Source organism: Lissotriton vulgaris, chromosome 3_1, assembly GCF_964263255.1.
Source record: "Lissotriton vulgaris chromosome 3_1, aLisVul1.2, whole genome shotgun sequence".
NCBI lineage: Eukaryota > Metazoa > Chordata > Amphibia > Caudata > Salamandridae > Lissotriton > Lissotriton vulgaris.
In genome coordinates, this window is record NC_141689.1 from 2020946727 (window position 1) to 2020962877 (window position 16151).

The 16151-nt window shown below is 48.0% G+C and overlaps 1 protein-coding gene across 3 annotated transcripts in view; it reads left to right on the plus strand.

Annotated features, from left to right (window-relative positions):
• The window catches only part of CFAP96 (cilia and flagella associated protein 96), a 203747-nt gene that overhangs the window by 73863 nt on the left and 113733 nt on the right, over nt 1-16151 (plus strand). The window lies entirely within an intron of this gene.

Sequence of the window (16151 nt, forward strand, 5' to 3'; positions counted from 1 at the left end):
GTACATGAAAAGTTCAAAAACTGGGCACGTATCAACCTGTTGATTTGTTTTACGACTGGTTTGTTTGAATTTTTGTAGTTACTACTTCTTTTACTTTTCCATATTTTTGTTTGTTCTAACTTACTTTGTAGTGCATGTTTCAGTTTATTTATTATGCAAGCAAAGTTCTTTATAGGATCGGCTGAATATGTAGTAGTCAACAAATTAGTTTGGGAGATCAATAGCCTCACTTGGTCCAGATTTTCTGACCCCCAGAAAATTCTGCCCCTCGTTGCATTTACTTCCATTTTTATTTTCTGAAATATCGGTTGATATTGGAAAGTAGTTTGTAGAGTCCATTCAGTTGATAGACATAGGATAGCATGGTCACTTTCCTCATTGAATGTGATTAATAGTTGACTCATTCGATCTTTTTCTCCGATCCCACATATAAAGTAGTCGAGTAGAGAGGAAGATCCGTTACCCTGCCTCGTATAAGATGCTGGTTTATCGCCCTGCATATTACCATTTAAGATAGTCCCGTTTATTCTTGGGAGAAATGATAATAATGCACGACCTCTCTTATCAGATCTCATTCCTTTTGGGAGTACAGGGAGTGATATTTCCAAGGATTCTTCTTTTAAAAGTAAAGCCCATTTCTTTATTTCACAGTTTGATATTTTTGCATTCATATCTCCCATTATAATATAAGGCAGGTTAGGTTGATCTTCAATAATTTGGGAGATGATCTCCATTAGGCGTTCAAACAACAGATCGCAGTTAGTGCTGGGAGGCGCATAAATGTTAAAGAGTAGTAAAAAAGTGGATGATGTTTGGGATTTTAGAGATACTTTTAGACATTGTAAATTATCCATCTTGGTATTAATTAATTCCTGCGACCAAGAGTAATCTTCTTTTAATAAGATTGCTAAACCGCCTTTAGCATGGCCCCTTCTTGAATTTTTTGCCAGGGTTTCAAAAACATAGTATCCTTTTTGTATAAAAGGTTTAGTATTCCATGTTTCCTGTAAACCAATAATGTCGGGGAGGGTATCAGTTACATACTTTATTTTATTGTCCATCATCCCTGCCAGATTCCAGGACAGTATCGTCATACCTTTGCTAAACTTGATTTTTTTGAGGTTTAACAATTTTTTTACTATTTAGGGTTTCAGATAACCATGCCCAAGATTTTGTCATATTCTCATTATTGGTAGGTCTTAGTTCCCTGGACCATACTGACCTCTCTCCTTCTTTTACTTGTATTTTTAGCAAGTCTTTTCTGTTGGAATTGAAAGTTATTTCTCCCCTGGATGTACTAGGGAATTCATCACTTCGGTTATTTTTGCCCAGGGTACCTTTGTTTATGTTGTTAGTAGGAATGGGATCCACTACGGAAATTACGTCATAACCGTTTTTATGAAGGATTTCCTTTTCCCTAAGTATGATTCCCGGTAGAACTGGCGAGAAAAAAGAGACTTGTGCTAATTTCTTATTTTCTTTATTAGGAAAGAGAACTAAATCAATTTCATTGCTTGTCAATGAGATTAGTGATGGCATTTCTTGTAGAAGGTTCAATATTCTACCGCGGTTTAATGGCATCTTGTCAGTAGGGAACAGTTCCTCAATGATTAAGTGTTTAGATATTTTTCCTTCCCATGTTTGCGTAATAATTTCATTCACTTCTTCATTAACCTTAATGATTTGTTCTGCTGTTCTATATTCTACCACTGGACAAAATTCCTCGGCCTTTGGATTCAGCTTTGTTGGCAGTGGAGATTTTTGAATTTCTGAAGAATTCATCGCGGCTTTAGGAGTGAATTTTTGAAATTTCAGTTTGTTCCCTTTTTTCCTTTGTATTCTCCTTAGTGGTTTTCTCTTCTTCTTCCCCCCAGCATTTTCCTTCTCATCTCTTTTTTCAGTTTGATTTAGTTGACTATCTTTCTGTTCACTGATAATGCCCAATGGCTCTACTTTGTTTTCCTTTATACCCTGATCCTGCTTGTTATTGGACTCTTTGCACGAGAAGATAGAAAAATGCTTATTAGTATTACCGGTATTAATTTCCGGTTCTTCTTTAAACAGTTTTTTAAGAGAATATGTAATAAGAGGTTTATTCTTCTTTCTTAGATCCTTTGTTGTAGTCACCTTTTTTTCTCTATTGGTTGTTTGTGTACTGACTTCTCGCTGTTTTGGAGTTATATTGATGTTATTTTGAAGATCATCACCTGTTAATGTTTCAACTAGAACTGATTTGTTTGATATATCTTTACTTGGAAATTTTTTCTTTTTTTCCTCAACTAAATGTTTCAATATTCCTATTTGCACGTCCAGGGTTTCGTCGGAATTAGCAAGATATTTCCACCGGTTAAATGTGAAAAAATTGGATCTGTAAAGTTGACCTGGTTAGGATATAAGATAGGTGATTTTTCTGGTGAGCTGGTTAAAGGATGTATTTGACTCAATGATATTTCGAATTTTTCTTGTTCTTGCTTCATATTCGTACTTGTAAACACATCAGAGGATAGCTCATGATCCTGTTTACTTATTGCGAGTTGTGGACTTATTTGAGCTGTTTCCACGTGGGTATTTTGGTCTTTCTCTGTGAAGGAAATAATTGCCAGGTTACTTTCAGATTTTGTGCGAACTGGATTGTAAGTAGGCTGTACAAAGAGAGGTAAAGAGTCATAATGATCCTTATTTGTAGATGACTCTAGTTTATTTGGTTTATCCGTTGAGAGTGAAAAAACAGTTTTTCTCTTTGAAATAGTGGAAAAATATGTATTTATAGCTGGAGTACTTGAAAGATGACCAGATTTCAATGAATTTGTTGCCGTCTTTGTAACAGCGGTTTCAGTCCCCATACGTTTCGAGTAAATTGTTCGTGAACGGAGTTTTTTTATCGCCCTCATTTTTGAGATCAGAGGTCTAATCGATTATTTATTAACCACAGTCGATTTTATCCGATTATGAAATCTGTGTTTCTAATATGTTATACAAATGATTCTGCCGAGATTTAGATGTATTCATATATTGGTTTCAAAGTATAAATTTTGAGATACCTCTGTAGCCAGGCGTAAGTGGGGTGGCCCGTCCCGTCCTCAGTCGTCCCCGGACGGCCACAGACGGCCCGCCCTTTGCCCGGGCTTCGCCCGGCGTCCCGCACGCGTCCCGCTTAGCGTGGAGGGTGTGTCTTAAGTAGGAGCAAGGGGCGGGAAGAGACTCCAGGTGCGCTCAGGTCTCCGCGCGCTGCACCCTGGGTCTCGCAGTCCCAGCCCCTGTCAGGCGGCCTCGGTCGTAGAAGATTGAAGGAGCCTGTCTCCTAGGATTCTCCGCGTGACAGGCAGCAGGCGATGAGTGGGCAACAGAAGTCACGAAGAGCACAAAGCGCACAGAAGCAGCTACGAGCGGCACCCGCGAAGCGGGGGCCGCGAGCTGTTAAAGCGCCTTCAGCCAATCCGGGTTCAGGAGGCAATCAGCAGAGGCGGAGCAGGGGCGGGAAGAGACTCCAGGTGCGCTCAGGTCTCCGCGCGCTGCACCCTGGGTCTCGCAGTCCCAGCCCCTGTCAGGCGGCCTCGGTCGTAGAAGATTGAAGGAGCCTGTCTCCTAGGATTCTCCGCGTGACAGGCAGCAGGCGATGAGTGGGCAACAGAAGTCACGAAGAGCACAAAGCGCACAGAAGCAGCTACGAGCGGCACCCGCGAAGCGGGGGCCGCGAGCTGTTAAAGCGCCTTCAGCCAATCCGGGTTCAGGAGGCAATCAGCAGAGGCGGAGCAGGGGCGGGAAGAGACTCCAGGTGCGCTCAGGTCTCCGCGCGCTGCACCCTGGGTCTCGCAGTCCCAGCCCCTGTCAGGCGGCCTCGGTCGTAGAAGATTGAAGGAGCCTGTCTCCTAGGATTCTCCGCGTGACAGGCAGCAGGCGATGAGTGGGCAACAGAAGTCACGAAGAGCACAAAGCGCACAGAAGCAGCTACGAGCGGCACCCGCGAAGCGGGGGCCGCGAGCTGTTAAAGCGCCTTCAGCCAATCCGGGTTCAGGAGGCAATCAGCAGAGGCGGAGCAGGGGCGGGAAGAGACTCCAGGTGCGCTCAGGTCTCCGCGCGCTGCACCCTGGGTCTCGCAGTCCCAGCCCCTGTCAGGCGGCCTCGTCGTAGAAGATTGAAGGAGCCTGTCTCCTAGGATTCTCCGCGTGACAGGCAGCAGGCGATGAGTGGGCAACAGAAGTCACGAAGAGCACAAAGCGCACAGAAGCAGCTACGAGCGGCTACGAGCGGCCAATCAATGTTATCACAAACATCCTTTGAAGCAAGAAAGATGCCATTGGCATACCTTTACACTGTTACACTCCATTGCCCCTTCTGCTGCACAACAAACCCTGGCCACTCCCACCAGAGATGTAGCCAGCATTGCAAAAGTGGAAGGTATATTATATAAAATGCCCTGGTGCTGTTTGGCGTGTGCGAGATCAAGGTGCCTGGCTGGCATAATTCGGAGGCCTGGGATCAGTTGTATTGGCAACAGCTTATCTGAAATACATTGTTCATACCATGGTAGAACGTAATATTTAATTTTCAGACAGTTGTGCTTTTTCACTGCTATACAACACACTTTCCATTCAGGTCCTCATGGCCTTAAGGCTCAGCCAGTCTTCAGACTCCCCATCTCTTCATTAGCTACCTTGGCCATCCCTCGGTCCAGTTTCATACATCTCCATTTACATTGAACCCCACCAGATGTTCTACCGTGAGACACCCCAGTAGGCCATAGGAAAATCTAAGCAAGCCACTAGACATTGATATTGTCTCGTCAGACACCACCAGATGGAAATGAAACTCCCAGAGATCCTTTGTGCACTCTCAGACCTCTCCAGCATGCCCCCAGAATCCTTGCACATGCTCTCAGGGAGCCTCAGTCTGCCCCATCTTCAACTGGTCTTTGAACAATCCTGATTTACTCTCAGAGATTCTTGGTGTGCTCTCAGATACCTTCAGCATGTCCAGAGGTACCCTAAGCCTGTTTTCAGTCACCCCCTCAACCGGTCCTTACACCTACCCAGCTGGGCCTTAGACAACCTCAGTCTGCCTGCCCCACAACTCCCCCAGCAGGTCTTCATAAGAACCTAGTTGTTCCCTGAGAGCTCTTTAGCCGGACTGCAAAGCTAATTTTCTGCCACAGCCAGCTGGCCTTCATCCGTCCTTCTGACTCCCACACTTGGTCCTGGTACACGCTTGCAGATGGCCTTCATACCTTTTTGAGATGCGGTCTTCAACAGCCTACAAATGTCCCAGTCATCAGTGACTTGGGAGGAATGCTTTCCCCACTGCTCCACCCGTTGAATACAGTCCAGCGGCCAGCTGTTTTTCCCAGAGTCCTCAGCTGCAGAAGACCCTTTTTACCTGCTCTCCCATGCAGTCTCACTTCACAGAATCCTGGTGACCCGTTCTGTCTGTACCTGGCCCTGGCAATATGCTATTCTTGTAGAAAATCTCCTGCTGCATGTGCTTCAGTTTTTGATGCACATGCATCTGGTGATCTGCTCTTTCTTGGATGTGATGACCTGCTTACATACCTCATATTATCCTGCTGCTGAAGCCTTGAATGCTGTTTCTTCCCAAGACCATATTAACAGGGTTCTCTTGCACACATACCCATGCTTCTCAACATCAAGGTGACCTGCTCTCTTTGGTCCTAATCTCTTGTTGGGCAGGTTATGTTATGCTGTTGCCCACAATCTCCTACTATGTAAGTCCACAGTGACTGACTCTTTATGCACATTGCCCTGACAGCATGAACCACGTTTACAAAGATCTCTGGCTGCAGGGGGCCCTAGAGGTCCACTTTTCCTGCACTTGATCTCTTATTGCAAAGACACTTTTGCCCTACTCTTGGCGCACATGAAGCTAGAGACCATATCTATTAACATGCAGTCTTGGTAATTTTTGCCTGTTGCACCAGATCTTTTGCTGCACACATCCCTTGTGACCTGTTGTTTTTCCAGTATGTTTCCTGCACATGCCCTCAAGTGATATTCTTATTTTGTATATGATCTGTTGGACAGAGGCCTTATGACTTGTTCAAGATTCATCTGGACCTGGGGACTTGCTCATCTTTGACATGACGTACTGCTGCCCAAACCTGGTGACCTGTTCATCTAATACATGATCTACTGCTGCACAAGCCCCACTGAACTACTGAAAGTCCAGCTGATTGTATGCTGTAGAGGGCCAGTTCTACAATGTTACAATTCTCTACTGCACATGACATGCTCCTCTCGAACCTGCGTACTCGCTTTTTGTGTGCAAAGTCCGACACTTTCATTTACAGTGGGCCCATTGCATCTGCACAGCAGTCATTGTAAGCACAGCCACTGACATTTAATGGTGATTTTTACATTATACTGTTGCACCTTACTGTACTCTAAAGTGCCGTTTATGCAGACGCTTTATGCTTACTATTTTATTGATGCTTCTTAACTTATGTTTTTGAAGCATTGTTAAAACAAAGTAAAAGGAAAAACATCAAAATAGCGAAGGAAAAGCAAATATATCATAAGTAATCTCAGAACATTCATTTCACCCAAGGAGCTCTGAACATAATTTAAAATGCCTGTTAGAATTGGGGGTCTCTGGTTGGCACAGGTAGGTGCTTGTGACAAGCAGGGATCCTCTCCTCTAGTCAGGGCAAGGGAATTACCCTCTTAAAATAACCCCTGCTCACCCTCTAGGCGGCGTGGGGCGAGCAGTCAAGGCGAGTTCAGAGGCGATGTAAGTTAAGCATTTGTGACCATATACAGTAACCCAGTGACAACACTACAAATGGACACCACACAAGGTTTTATATCCAAAAATAAGTATACTTTTTATAGAATTATCACATGACCAAAAAATTACAAAAAGAATCCACAGTACTATTACATTTCAAGAGTTCTGGTTAAAAAGGTGTAAATCAAAATTCTGTGCGAGTCGGTAGCCTTATCTGGCTGCGGTGTGCTGAAAGAACACAGAGTCTAACAAATCGAGTGGACCACAACGGTCCGGGCCCACTCAAATGCCAACAGACTCAAACACAGTACCTTTTCCTTGGGGTGGCCGTCACGGATGTGCCAGCCGATTCTGGTGATCGTCGTGGTGCAGAAAAAGAAAGCGTTGCAGGTCACGGTGTCCATTCCGTCACGGTGCAGCTACGGCTCGTTGACGGCGTCGGTGATCTCAGAGCTAGCGTTGTTCGGGGCGGACGTTGCTCGTTGCGGTGCTTCGTGCCGGAGTTCGGGAGCTGGCATAGGTCAGTCCGGACAGCGGTGCGAGTCGGGCGGTGCATTGCCAAGTGTGCGAGGCGGTGCCCAACTCCGGTGCGGTCACAGGACTAGAAGTCAGCAGCAATGAGCGCGTCGGTCGAATCGGTGTAGCAAGGCGTTGCACGTTGTGGTATCCTTCCAGTCGCAGTGCAGGCTAGGGCTCGTTGACGGCGTCGAGACGGAGTCAGTGAGCGCAGAGTTTGCGTTGTTTGATGCGGACGTTACTCAGTGCGGTGCCAATAGGACACCGGGCCGGTCGTGAGACTCGGTCACAGCTCCCTGCCTCTGTAGCCACTGGAACAGTAGCAATTCACAAAGGCTGGTGAAGTCCACTGGTCCTGGGACTTCGGTCAGGGGGCAAGCTCTCTTCCAAGCCCTTGGAGATCTTTTTAGCACAAGTTGAAAAGCAAAGGTAAAATCCACAAAGTCCTTTCTCCTCTCTAGGCAGCCAGGCAACCACTGCAGTTCAATCCCCCAAGCAGCACTTCAGCTTGGGAATAGTCTTTCCTCAGTTTCTTCAGATTCCTTCTCCTCAGCAGAGGTTTCTTCTTGTCAGTTCCAGGAGTGATCTAATTTCTTGGGATCAGGGTCCCAATATTTATACCCCAAAATCCTTTGTTCTCTGAGGGGAGAGGGGCCTGTGCCCAGTCCAAACCAGTTCAGAAGCACTCTGTTTACCAGACTTCTCCTTTCCTTTCACAGCGCAGGGCAGGCACATCAGACGCCCCACAGGAGGTGGAGCCAGCATTGTGGAAGGCAAGTACAGTCCTGGAGCACTTTGTTGACAGTCTTCCTTCTCTTCTTTCAGTGTACAGGGCAGAGACATCAGACGCATCACAGGGGGTGGAGCCAGCACTGTGGGGGGCGGGCACATCCCTATTCAGGTCCCAGGTGCAACTCCTCCCTCCGATCTAGATGCAGATCTCCCACCGGGCTGCCCCAGCCTGTCTCATGGAATTCCCCAGTCCTGTCACACACAAACCCAGACAAGGAATACACAACCTAGCAGAGGCGGGCTCAAATGGTAAGGCAAGCAAATACCTACTTTCTAAAAGTGGTATTTGCAAACACACAATATTAAAATAAACTTTATTAAAATATGTATTTTATTATTCTGAGTCCAGGCATACTAAACTCGAATTTCTACCCTGTTCTCTGAGTCTGCTAGGATTATAAACATGTAACAATCCAGCAGCCCATTGTAGCCTATGGAGAACAGGTAGCCTTGCAAAAGTGAAAAAAAACGAAAATGACTGTAATTCACTATTAGGAGATGCCACACACATCAGGGCTTGTCCTACCTTATACTTACAATGCACCCTGCCCTTGGGCCTACCATAGGGGTGACTAATATGACTAATATGAAGAAAAGGGAAGGTTTAGGGACTGGCAAGTGGGTGCACTTGCCCAGTCATCATGACAGTACCAGACTGCACGCAGGCTCTGCAATGGCATACCTTAGACATGTTTTACAAGGCCGCTTCTGTGGGTGGCATAACCAGTGCTGCAAGCCCACTAGCAGCATTTGGATTTACACGCCCTGGGCACTCACTGTACTAGGGTCTGACAAGTAAACCAAATATCTAATCATGGAACCTGTTAGAAACGGGACCCTGGCTGGCCAAGGCTCACGCCAAGGTCAGTCAGGGAGTCACACACCAAGGTAACCCCTGCTCACCCTCTAGGTAACGTGTTGCGAGCAGTCAAGGCTAAACTTGGAGGCGGTATGAGTTAAGTATTTGCGCACGCACCCCAGCAACAACACCCAAGGCCCACCACAAAGGAAACTCCACACAAGGTTATATATAAAAAAATAGCCTTTGTATTATAATAAAAAACACATTAGATAACACACAAACTTTACAATGTGCCAGAGGCACGGGCAGAATTTACAAGGGGAATTATGTACAGGACAGGGCCACATGGACCACTGTCAGGGGTAGGCACTCGTTAGAAAATAATACGGGTAGGTATACATTTAGGACATAAACATAGAATGATTAGCACCAAAATTGTAAATGCAGCACACAACCAGTAATCACTGGATAAGAGTAAATACCTCCTACGCAACCCTAAAACACTGTAGGAAATCACGCAGGTAACTAGGACCTTATCATCAGGACCTAAGGAAGGAATACCAACACCTAAGCAGTTCACTCTTAGCAAAGGGAAGGAAACCTAAACATAAAATGGGACATCAACAATCCTCTATGCAGGGCACACCTAACAAAGGGGATAAACATAAAGTGGGACATCAATAATTGCACATGAGGTATGAAAACACAGAGGTGCAGATTAGAACATTTTGCGCAAGAATCACATACAAAGAAATCACAATGCGCGGGGTGCACATAGCACAACACTCAAAATGTCTCTCAGGCCAACTGGCCTCGAAAGGGGCGGAATGCCCTGAGTCTCAATGTCAGGGGGTCTGCGCAGGCAGCACAGACCACAGAGCCTAAACGTAGCAACTGTCCACTAAGTGCTGGACAGTTGTAAATAAGAACTGGGCAAACGTTGGAGCCAGGAGGGCTCAAGAACAGGAAATGCCCTGAGCCTCTCAGGGCTTGTCATGAATGTGCGCAGGGGGGCCCCTCTCGGGGGACCCCAGAACAACTAGAGAGCCACTTGGGGCTCAAAAGAACAATGAGGCGTCGTTGGAGTCCCTCTCGGGGGACTCGGTGTGAGAAGTTGGCCCGATATGCAGCGTTCGCTATTCTAGCGACCACTATGTATCGTTCCAAACGACCCTTATGGTGATTGGTTGTAAGTCAACCTTAGACCAGCTATCCTAGTAGCGTGGATACAAGCAGTCTTCGGGCTAAACTCTAGAGGGCGTGTTAAGCCAGCTGTAATACCATCACATACCCCTTGAACACCAAGTGAAAGGACACCACACAAGTGTTATGAAAATAAACAGTATATTTATTAGAATCACAACAGCCCTGTACTCTTTATGAGGACAGGGTACTAAGCACAGAACAAAAGCTCTTAGAAAATACTTCAAGTGCACAATTAAAACAAGTGCCCGAGGGCACGGAAAGTTTAGTGGTCTCGGGCGGACCCGATAAGGCAAGTCGGAAGCGAGGAACTCAGGACCCTAGAGTAAGGAGGCTATGCAGGCACCGAAATGCCGAAGTTACCTAGCCACGAGGGCTGCGGCTGCACAAGTCTTACAGGCGCCGGGGGTCTTCGCTGACGAGCAAGGAGCCGGAAGAAAAGGAGTTGCTGGCCGGCGACCAGTGATGAATAGTTCGTAGAGATCCAAGCCTGGATCAGTGATCGTTGATACCTGAAAGCAGAGGGGACCAAGTTCGTACTACTAGCCAGTAGTCAGAGGGTACCAGGAAGGCACCGGATGGCCGTCACCTCGACTAGGTGAGTGGGCGACGCTAGGCTCTGCAGTCTCACGGACCAGGAGGCGTTGTCGGCGACCAGGATGGAGGTGCGAGCTGTCCCACGAAGGTTGATGCTGTCGGCGTCGCTGGGCCCAGGATTGGGGCAACAAGCCTTGGCAGATTTCAGGGCCACGTGGTGGGCCTAAAATGGCGTCTTGAGTGGACCAGGAGGGTCTGGGGTGCTCCTCTTGAAAAAGGGAGCAAGGGCCGATCTGGAGCAACCAGACCAGCAGTGTTGGTTGTCGGATGTCGTCAAAGAAGGGCACAAGCCAGCGGCTAGTGACCAGACAACGTGCTGAGCAGCGAGCAGAAGGGCCCCACGCAGATCGTGGAGATGCTGGGAGACTGCACTTCGGTGCTGGAGCTACTCAGGGTCGGGGCTTCTCGAACCCCAGAGCACTCACCAGGGAATTGCTTCGATGGTCGTGCTGATTAAGAAAGCGTGCAGGTTTTGATGATGGCCGGTCCCTCGAGGTCTCGTCGCACCCACAGATCTCAGCTGAGCTGACGACGTGGGTAGAGGTCAGAGGTGCCAGGGAAGCCGGTTCTCGTCGAGCTGGGCCGTCGGATCCTTGAGGAAGGACTTGCAGCAAACTGCAGAGTTCTTAGATGGTGCCTGCGGATGCAGGGTGACTACTCCTTAGCCACAAGGGAGAAATCTTGAGAAGAGTCTCGAAGTCCTTTCGTAGAAAGTATTTTTGATTCAAAGATGATATGATTTGGAAGGGTCCCCGCTCCGGCCTTTATCCTAAAGAAAGGGGTGGGTACATGACTAGGTCCTGCCCTAAGGGTGGGACCAGGAAGGGGGGTAGTTACACCCCTCTCCCCCTGCTGGGCTTTCCCCAGGTCAGGGGATGCGCGCCCCTGGAACTGGTTCTAGCCGGCAGATGCGTAGTGAGCACCGGGGTGCCACTCCGCAGTCACCTTCTTGCAAAGCCCTACCTACCCAGAATACACAAACCCTGTCTGGGACGGTGCGAACACTGCCCTTGACAGGAAACCCTTTGTCCAAGCTCTCCTCGCTGGAAGGACTCCCAGCAGCAGGAGGTCAGACTTGTGTCTGTGGTGGCAGCGTCCATTTTGTGGAGCTGAGGCTTCAGTTAACTTTAACCGGGGTTCACAGTTACGTACATGTCGTGTCCCTCTAGAAGGGCGGAATGCTAACCTCGTCGCCAGAATTGGTGAGGGGGCAGCAGCCCGATTCGTATGACACCTTACTCGACATGTCTTGATAACGCGATACCGAAGTTACCGATATGATACGCGTTATCATGGAACAGCCATTGGGTCTTGGTTCCGCAAGCTGCAACCGGGCTCGGCTCGTGCCAGAGCCCAATTCACACGGTTCCATGCACTCTGCCTTCAGGATTGTCAAGGCCTGCCATAGGAGTGACTGATAGGAACTCGGGTGTCCATTTTAAGGTTAGATATAGGGATACTATACCTACAGCAACGGGCGAGTACGCCACGTTGCCCCAGCTGTCGTGCAGCCAGTTGTGTCAGATTTAGATGGCCATCCAGGGGTGGCATAATACATGCTTCAGCCCTTGGTAGGCCCTGGGTACACCGATGCCCTGAGTTACAGGGTCTGACAAGGTGGCCCAGTTCCAACTGGAAATGTACCTAAGGTACATGGAATCCATTTTAGAGAGAGAGCAGTAGGCCTGGGGTCCTGATTGGCAGGGCCCCAGGTCAACTAAGTCGGAAAACCAGCAAAACACCAGGCAAAAAGTCGGGGGTAACCATAGTCAGGTATCTACCTTCCTACACTCGGGACAAGGACAGATATCCTCAAGAGCCTTGCAGGCTCACGCACAATGAACTGGCCTCGAGCCTCTCTGGGCTCACAGAACGGATTGCCCCCAGGAGCCTCGGGGCTCCTCAGCACTGATGGGGGCTTTGTTGGAGTCCCTCACTGGGGACTCAGAGCAGGGGCAACAGCCCCAAGAGCCTCAACCGGCTCTTCACAAAGAAAGGCTGTCCAGGTTGGAGCGGCCCTCTCCCAACGGGGCCGCTCGACGAACAAAGGACCCTGTCCCCGCATTCACCGGTACCTCTCTGGTGCTGCGGGGGCAGGAACACTGCCGGCTCTCCTTGCGGGGCTCCTCTTCACTCGTCCCGGGGCTCTCCCTTCGATCGGGAGTATCGGGCAGGACACGGCGGCTGCTCCTCTCGCGCTCCCGCCTGGACCAGTCTCCGCTGCACGCCGCCTGACTTCCGCCGGGGCCGCCAATGGCAGCGCGGCCCTGGGGGTCAGGGGGCGGGACTTCCGGGTCGCGGTAGGCAGCGGCCCGGCAACGATTTCCAGTGCTCCTGGGCTGCGGTGGTGATCTCATGGGCAATGCCGGGTGGGCACCGGCTTTAAATAATCTAAATTTAGATTTAAATAATCTAAATTAAAATTAAATAGCGCTATAAGTCAAAAATAAGAGCGCTTCCAGGCACAGCAGAGCTCCAGCAAGGTCTGGAGGCAGGCAGAGGGGCAAGGCAGGGCCAGAGCCAGCACACTGGGTCTCCAGGCAGGGAGACAGCCAAGTGGTGGTCCTCTTGGCCCCAGCAGCAGCAACAGCCCCCTCTGGCAAGGATCCTGGAAGAAAACCAAAGAACCAATTGTATGGGGACACAGCCCCTTCTTATACAGTAAAATCCCTTTGTCTCAGGGTGCAGGGTGGGGGAAAACCAGTCGCAGCTGGTTTTGAAGTACTCTGTTTACCTCAACCACCCTCTCTATTCACTGGCAGGGCTAGGGACATCAGTCGCACTACAGGGGGTGGAGCCAGCATTGTCTGGGGAAAGTCCAGGCCCATCAGGGACCAGGTGCACTCCTCCCAAGCCATCAACATGCTAATCTCACACTCACCACCGGGCAGACCCATCCAGCCTTCCTGGAGCCAGGCTCACCAGCCAGCTCCAGCCAATCACACCGCAGGCATATTTTACATTAATATGCCAAGTCCTAGAAATGGCATTTCTACACATGACACACACATGCCACATACACCATTGCGAAGCATTCATTCCCACGAACTCGCACATACCAAATTCGAGCATGCACTCCCCACGCATCAGGAACTACTAGGGACACAGACATTCCCCATGCATCCCTATGGGAGAGCAGGCCAGCCTAACTACATGCACGCACTTTACTCTGGGACACAGAGAAAAAGTGCGCACAGACCAGAAAATCATCCACGCATATCACAGATTAAAAGTAAAAAGATTAGGGGTGAACCTGCCTTAAGGGCCAAGTCCAACAGAACCACTAATCAATACATCAATTTACAGTAGGGAGCACTTGCACTGTCGCACTGGACAGAAGTAGCACAGTGCCCAAAGCATCTAACACCAGAAAAACACATGAGGCAACAGCAAAAATGGAAGGGAGAGCCACACCAATAACACAGAGGACTGTAACACCTATTACCACTAACTCAGTTTTATTTCAAGCCTTCCTGTTGATATGGAATGTTGAATTTAAACAGTTTGTTATAAATTTTTACAGTGACAATTTTTCTTCAAGCATTAATCCTAATTTTGTTCAGCTCTTCAATTTTATAAATAACCACATTAAAGCATCCTCCTCAGAAAATGTGAACTTCAATGTGGTCCTAACTGGGCACTTTAATGCTAGGTTATTTAGTAATTGTAACATCCCCACTGTGGATCTTTTCAAGGGAAGTGAAAGAGACCCTCCATCCCAGGAGAAGCAACACCATGGAAATCTATAGCTCCTTTAGATAATTGAACATAACCTTTGAAGCGCTAATGAGTTGTTGGTCACCTCCCCATGCAGCATTCCAACCTATGACTCCATAAGAAGCCAGTCAGTGATAGATTATATCTTTGTTTCTAGAGATCTTTTGGATTCATTGGTGGCGGGTGGTATTGAACCTAGCAATCACAACCCTCTAGTAAGTCCAATGGGTATTCCCGATATGAAAAGATTAGCTCGGTAGTGGGCACAAGAGAGCTGATTGTAAATGTAAAAAAAAGTATATAGCACGCGATTCACTGAGGGCGTCTTGTCGCAAGTATTCAGAAAGAAACCATCAAAGCCTAACCAGAGATTCAAGTCTTATTTATATGTCTGAGAAAAAAGCCAGGTTTTTAACATTTTCCTAAACTGCAATAGGTTGGATTGAGATCTTAAATTTGAAGGCTGAGAGTTTCAAAGTTTGCTAGCACAGAAGGAAAAGCTCCTGCTGCCCCATCTTGCTTATTTATTCTGGGGACGACCACTAGTTTAGCAGAGATTGATCTAAGCATGCGGCCAGGTGAATGCCAAAAGAAGATTTTCTGAAAATATTCAGGTCCTGTCAGATGAAAAGCTTTATGCACAAGACAGAGGGCCAGGTGTACGACCGCTAGAATTAGCAACTTTACAAATTGCACTAAATTGCGACTTTCAAATTGCGAGTCGCTAATTCTAATGTATATAGAAAAATGGCCACCAATTTGCGAGTTGCAAATGACTCGCATAGCAATTAGTGAGGAAGCAATTTACGAGTCGCTAAACGGTCTATAATAGGGGCAGAAAAAAGCGTAAATAGCGACCATGGTTTAAAAATGAGCAGAAACACTTCCCGGGACAGCAGAAGGACCCCAAAGCAGGAAGTGGTGTCCCTGGAGGATACTGATCAGCAGTCAGAGCACATGGTAAGGTGCAGCAGCACAGACCTACACTGCAGAGAGGCTACCAAAATGATCAGCAAGTAGAGTGAGAAGGCAGCAAGGGAACGTCGCCCCAAGCTCAAATTTTCATAGAGGGAACTGGGCATCCTCATTGAAGAATGCTGCAATAACCATGAGCCGCTTATTGGATGTGCATCTCAGACTGTCCCTAAGTCTGAGAGGCATCAATGCCCTGGGTGTGGCCAACGAGTCCATTGATGAAATAAATAAAAGGTGGTATGTCCTGCGCTCCCGGGCCAAGGACAGGGTGACAGAATGGCTGCTTAAAGTTCTGGGAACAGGGTGAGGTCCATCCAACGTTACAGAACCATCAACTGCAGAAGCAATGGTGGAGAGTACACTGGAGGCAGAGGCAGTGGTTGGCTTTGGGACCGTCAACACATCACAACCCCTCACCCCATGGTAAGTGCAAAATGTCTACTATTTCAGCATTCTAGCCAAAACCCTGTTCTCCACATGCATGCTACTCACCCAGATACACCTAGGTGCTCCATTTACATGACGAGAATGTCACATCTGGTGCATTATGGGAAACATAGTCAGTGACATAAACAGTGAAGTTAAGGCCTGACGTAAGCTGAATAACATAATATCTCCCCTTTTGCCACATAGATACACCTCTGGGAGGAAAGGAAAGGCCTGATGATGCAGGCAAAGACCGGGAGCAGGGCCAGATGGAGGAAGGGCATGATGGAGCAACAGGGAGTCAGCCAAGTTGTTCCCATGTCCAGGGCAGTGCTACATCCAACTCACCACAGCCTACTGCGATTAAGGCCTCAGCATCCCATCA